The sequence below is a fragment of the Hemicordylus capensis genome, chromosome 1 (assembly GCF_027244095.1).
Source record: "Hemicordylus capensis ecotype Gifberg chromosome 1, rHemCap1.1.pri, whole genome shotgun sequence".
Taxonomy (NCBI): domain Eukaryota; kingdom Metazoa; phylum Chordata; class Lepidosauria; order Squamata; family Cordylidae; genus Hemicordylus; species Hemicordylus capensis.
Genome location: NC_069657.1, coordinates 133385248 through 133391247, shown reverse-complemented (window position 1 = coordinate 133391247; position 6000 = coordinate 133385248).

Sequence of the window (6000 nt, the reverse complement as noted above, 5' to 3'; positions counted from 1 at the left end):
GGTGAGGGATGGGCCTGGGCCTGGGCCTGTCAGCAGCCTGAGGGGAACGAGTGGCTATGGCAGCAGCAGTGGCAGCAAGGAAAGGCCCGGTCAACTGTCGCCACTGCTCAGAGCTACAGAGGCTATTGGAGGAGGGAGGGAGGCAGGCAGCTAGGCAGGTGAGGGATGGTGCTGAGCCTTTCAGCGTCCTGAGGGGAATGAGCAGCCATCGCGGTGGCAGTGAGGAAGGGCCCTGTCAACTGCTGCTGCTACTCCTACGGGGAGGAGCAGGAGTGGAGCTTGGGTGGGGGTGGGGATGTCTTTGGGGTTAGGGGGCTGTGGCTTGGCCAATCAGCATCCGCAATGCTGCAGCCATGACCAAGAGGGGTGAGGGGGGTGGAGCAATGGGATGAAGGACCAACCAAGAGGGGTGAGGGGATGAGGGGGGTGGAAGTAATGGGATGGAGGAGGAGCAGAAGCGCAGCTCAGGTAAGGGTGGAGAGAACTCTGAACTGAGGGGAGTAATCAAGTACTAGCGTGCAGATGCTCTGCATGGGTTAAGCTAGTATATTTTGAATCGCTGATTAGTTACTGTCCTTTAAAAAGTTATGTTTTTGATAAAAAAAATATACGCCTTTCTGGCTTTTACACTTGTGGAATTTCCAGACTCTGGAATGGAAATTTCAGCTGTAGAACAACAGAGTCTATCATACAGCAGCAGCCTAGAGGAGAGCCTTCAGCAAGGTGCAGTGGTGGCTGGTTGGCTGAGGCAATGAGACTTTGTATGAGAAGTTGAATACTCCAAGTAACATGTCCCTGTTTTTATCCCATCTTTCCTTCAAGCTTGGGGTGGCAATTACAGCTGTCTTCCTCGCTCTCTTCTCCTTACAACAACCCTGTGAGGTAGGTTAGGCTGAGAGAGAAAGAAAGAGAAAGAGAAACTGACCCAAGGTTATCAACTAAGCATTTCATGGCTAAGTGGGGATCTGAATTTGGGTCTTCCCACTCACATGTTACCAGGAATACCATATGTACACATGATGTACAGCTGTGCAGCTATTAATTATTTTAATGTGTGAAGCAACCTTTTTGTGGTTGTGTGACTAAGTCCTCCTTTGCACATATAGGTTCAGCTTTGGGCCAGCTCAGCTGATATTTCCAATGTGTGCTTAAATTCCACTAGCCATGTACAAATGATAATCCGAATGGAAAAACCACATTCTCTACCCTAGATTTAAATACGAGATATAATGTAAGATTTAGATCCCCTCCCCCCGCTTTTTATTGCAATAGGGTTACAGTATATAGACATAACCAAGGATGCTAATAATACATGTAAATATAACTGAAAAAGACAGAAGAAATCCCTCAGCACAGCTTAACATAAGATACAACCAACACAGGAGAGGGGAGGGGGGATTACACACACACACACACACACACACACACACACACACACACACACACCCCTTCTTCAAGGATATTTGACTTATGTTTCAAAGCACAAACAGTTCATTGAAGTTCGACCAAATCACTAAGAATTCTTCTTCTTTACCTTGGTGATGGAAAAAAAAATCCAGTTCAAACGCAGAAGAGGAACACATATCAGTAATCCAAAGTCATAATTCAGGAGTAAATTTGTCCTCCCAGTGTTGCATTATAATCCTTTTGGAAACACCCCAAGCATGAAGAATCCACAGTTCTTGATGTAGTGCTAAATTGCATATGCTGGGGATATACCCCAACAAAACATGAATGTTCTTAACAGACAAGGATAATTGCAATGTCATATTGGCTACCTTCTGAATTTCTGACCAAAATGGTACGATAACCGGACAGAACCAAACCATATGGGTAAATGTGCCCTCGTACAGATTACACCTCCAACATGTAGTAGTCTGCAACCGTCCCTTATTAAACATTATCTGAGGTGTCCAATAGACACAGAATAAGTGTTTCTGCTGTATTAGCCACATTTTAAGATCTTAAAAGGCATGTTTCATTGCCTTCAATGCAACCTGTCATCGATTTAATAAGGTATTCAAAATCATTATTCCAAAGATCTCGGATATAATTAATATAAATCTTATCAATGTCTTTAAGTTTCTTATAGAGCGAGGTTAGAGGCTTAGGTACATTTAAAAATGTTCCAAATCTAATAATAAAGATGGAATTTCAGAAGCTGCATCAGGACCAAAGAGTCGTGACAATAAATGTTTTAGCTGGATAAACTGTCAGCTAGCATTTGAAGGTATATCAAATTCAGCTCTCAAAGTGTCAAAGGATTTAAAAACAGCTTCGGAAGATATCAATTGATCTAATGTGATGACACTTTGAGAGGCCCAGTTAGACTGGGATTCACCCACAATGTACTGTAAGCTTTTCATGCTGAAAAGGATCGAAGGCATGTATAGAACCAAGGATTCTCCATTTATGCCTCGCCAATGACTACTGGTAGTGACTCAGATCCATGAACAAATAATGAACTGAGCACCTACCAAGATCTCAAAGGTGTCAAATAATAACTCTTGAGCTGTGCCAAAAGTATAACCAAAACCTGGGACTCATTGTTCCAGCCTAAAACTGAAGATAAACTAAATGCCCAATGATAAGCCTGAAAATGTGGGCGATTACATCCACCTTCTTCAATAGATAGTTGAAGTTTGTGGAGTGAAAATCTGGGTGGGTGTCCTTACAATAGGAAGTCATTTACTAATTTATAAACTTGCTTAAAATATGATGAAGATATAAGAGTTGGAAGACCTCTTAAGATATATATAAACCTTGGCATCAGATTAATCATAACCGCATTTATTTTGCCCCAAATACTCCACAGGATCATAGCCCACCAATCTGTTATTTTTCACTTGAGCCAAAAATTTGTAAAAATTTAAATTTACTACTTGAGAAAGTTTCCTAGAGATTACTATACCTAAATAGACAAAAAACTCCATAACCTACAATCCTCAGGAAAATCTGTAAAGCCCAAAGGCATCAATTCTGATTTACCCCAATTTATGGAATAACCAGATAAATTATCAAACTTTTGAACCACAGAAATAAGATTGGGAATTGAGACCTCTGGTTTGTCAATAAAACATAAAATATCATCTGCAAATAAAATCAACTTGTGTTCAGTTCCACCAAGTGTAATATCCTGTCTGTTATCCGAGTCTCTGATAGCACAAGCCAGGGCTTCCAATACCATATTGAAACAAGTTGTTCTAGTAAGAACTAATCAGCCTACTTTCCTTTCACTGTCTCTACAACTGGACTAAATTTGGTTAAAATCGAGGCTCACAAGTTAGATATGATATTTTATGTTTTACTGACAAACCAGAGAATGGGTTTGGGGCTGGAGCTTGGAAACTGTGAGGCTCCTTTCCCATAGGAGAGTTTCCCCCAGTTTGGAATTAACTATATTGCTCATTATTATCTATCTAAAGGTGCCTGGGCCTCACTCATTCTCTGACATGGAACTCCCAGACCAACACACAAAAGATAGAAACATCTATCTAGTTTTTGCAGCAGGTTCCAGACCTTGCCCAGACTATCAACCCCCACCGCCAACCCCACAAAAATGCAGGGGAACAGTCCTATTGAAAAGCATAGACAATGAAATTTCATACAACGTGAATATGACAAATATTTATATACTGCTTTTCAACAGAAGTTCCCAAAGCAGTTTAGATAGATATAAACAATCAAACAAAACAAATAAATAAAACTAGATGATCCGGCGCAGAGCATCTGTGTCCCTAGTCCTCCCACCTCTGCCGCTTTTTTGCTTGCCACCCCTACCACATCCTTCCCAGTTGCCCATCTTCTTCTCCCCCTTCCGCAGCCACTGCATCTGCCTGCCTGCCGGGCCCACTTGCCATCCACGGCTGCTTTGGCCACCCGCCCATCGGTTGCGGCCGCCTATCTGCTGGGCCCGCTTGCGGGTCGTGGAAGCTGCAGCCACTCTGGCTGCCCACCCACCGGTCGCAGCCTCTCAGGCCGCCCACTGGTCGCAGCCGCCCACCCACTGGGCCCACCCGCTGGGCCCACTGGCTGTTCGCGGCTGCCATTTGCGTCTGCGTGTCTGCTGGGCCCGCTCGCCGATCGCGGCTGCTCTGGCTGGCCGCCTGCCAGGGCCACTTGCCTGTCTGCCAGCTGCCCGTCTTCTCTCTGCTTCCCCCAGCGGCCGGACATTTGCCGGGCCGCTGTTTCACCCCATGGCCAGTAACAGCTGCATGCCAGCTGACCTTAACCATCACAGGCCCCTCCTCCTTAACTGCATAGGGAATCCCCACTGCTCAATCACCATGGTGCTTCTGCTCTCACAGGCTCCTTCTCCCTATCTGCATATGGAATCCCCACTGCCCAATCAGGTGCTTCTGCTTGCAAACTCTGCATATAGAATCCCCACTGCCCAATCAGAGCTTCTGCTTGCAAACTCAGCCAATCGCCTCCTTCCTACCCCGTAGCCACGCATGGCCCGTCTACAAGAAATAAGTATATAGATAGATAGCAGAATATTTCAAGAGCTAACTCACTCCCATTACAGCAGAACTTAACCGTGTCTCAAGGGCAACAGCTTGTAAAAAATGAGATTTATGTAAGGTTAAACTAATCTGCTTTATTCAGAAAAGACCTATATTTAACAGCTGGCTACATGTTGGTCAGAGAGACCTATAGAAGCATGGTGCTCAGAAAGAGAGAGCTAGAGGCATTCTGGGAAGAAGAAGGAAATCACTCCCAGGAAGTTCTTGAGTATCCATAGAGGGGGCATAGAGGCAGTGATAGACAGGAAAGAGGAGGAGACCCTGACTATTTATCTCTACTCTCAGTGCCCCTAGTGGTCATTAGGGTTACTGGTGCTAAAGGTCTATGTCATCTGGAGATGGATCTCCAACACTTTCCTGCCAACTTGGAAGGGGATGACAATTCTTATGAAGCTGCTCTTCAAGCCATCTTGGTCTTCTCATATGGCACTGTCCCAGAAAGTGGCAGCCAAGAAAGGAGGAGCTACCAATGTGGAGACCCTGCCCACAAAGGCAATTTTGCTAACTGTCCTGCACAGAAGGTCATTTGTAACACACTGATGATCATTTCAACCCTACTTTGAATGTGATTGATGAACGTTACAAGTTCTGTTCTAGATTACAACTGCCTGGTGAATCTATTGATCAGTATGTCACAGCATTGCGTGCCTTAAGTGTAACCTGTGAGTTTGCCAACTTTACTAATGAGCTGCTCAAGGATTAGATTGTTATTAAAACAAACTGCTCCAAACGGTGTGAAAAACTGCTACTGGAGCAGGAACTTACCTTGGATAAAGTTATAGAAATGGCTAGAAGGGTGGAAAATGACGCCATTTGCGTCTGCGTGTCTGCTGGGCCCGCTCGCCGATCGCGGCTGCTCTGGCTGGCCGCCTGCCAGGGCCACTTGCCTGTCTGCCAGCTGCCCGTCTTCTCCCTGCTCCCCCCAGCGGCCAGACATTTGCCGGGCCACTGTTTCACCCCCATGGCCAGTTATTAGTTGGGCCGCTGCTTCTCTCCACCCTGCAGTTCCTCGTCACTAATTGGCAGTTCTCTCACGAGAGCTGCCACACATGGGATTAGCAATGGGTGCACCTAAGAGAATTAAATATAGAGATGGCTCCCTGTCCCTAAAGGGCTCACAATCTTAAAAAGAAACATAAGATAGACACCAGCAACAGCCACTCAAGGGATGCTGTGTTTGGGTTGGATAAGGCCGGTTGCTCACTCCCTGCTAAATAAAGAGAATCACCACTTTTAAAACGTGTCTCTTTGCTCAGTTAGCCGGGGAGATATGAAAGGCTAGAGTCTCAGTCTCTCTCTCTTTCATGCACGTGCACACACAAACACAGAGGGTTATATTTGGAGGAATTCTTGCAAACTGTGCAGCAGCGTAGGGAGGTTGGTGGTGGCTGTGTGGCCCCTGGCCCCACTCCCTGCGTCTGACACCAGATGTGGGGGTATGATCTCCATTAGAAAGGGGGCCCCATGGCCCCAT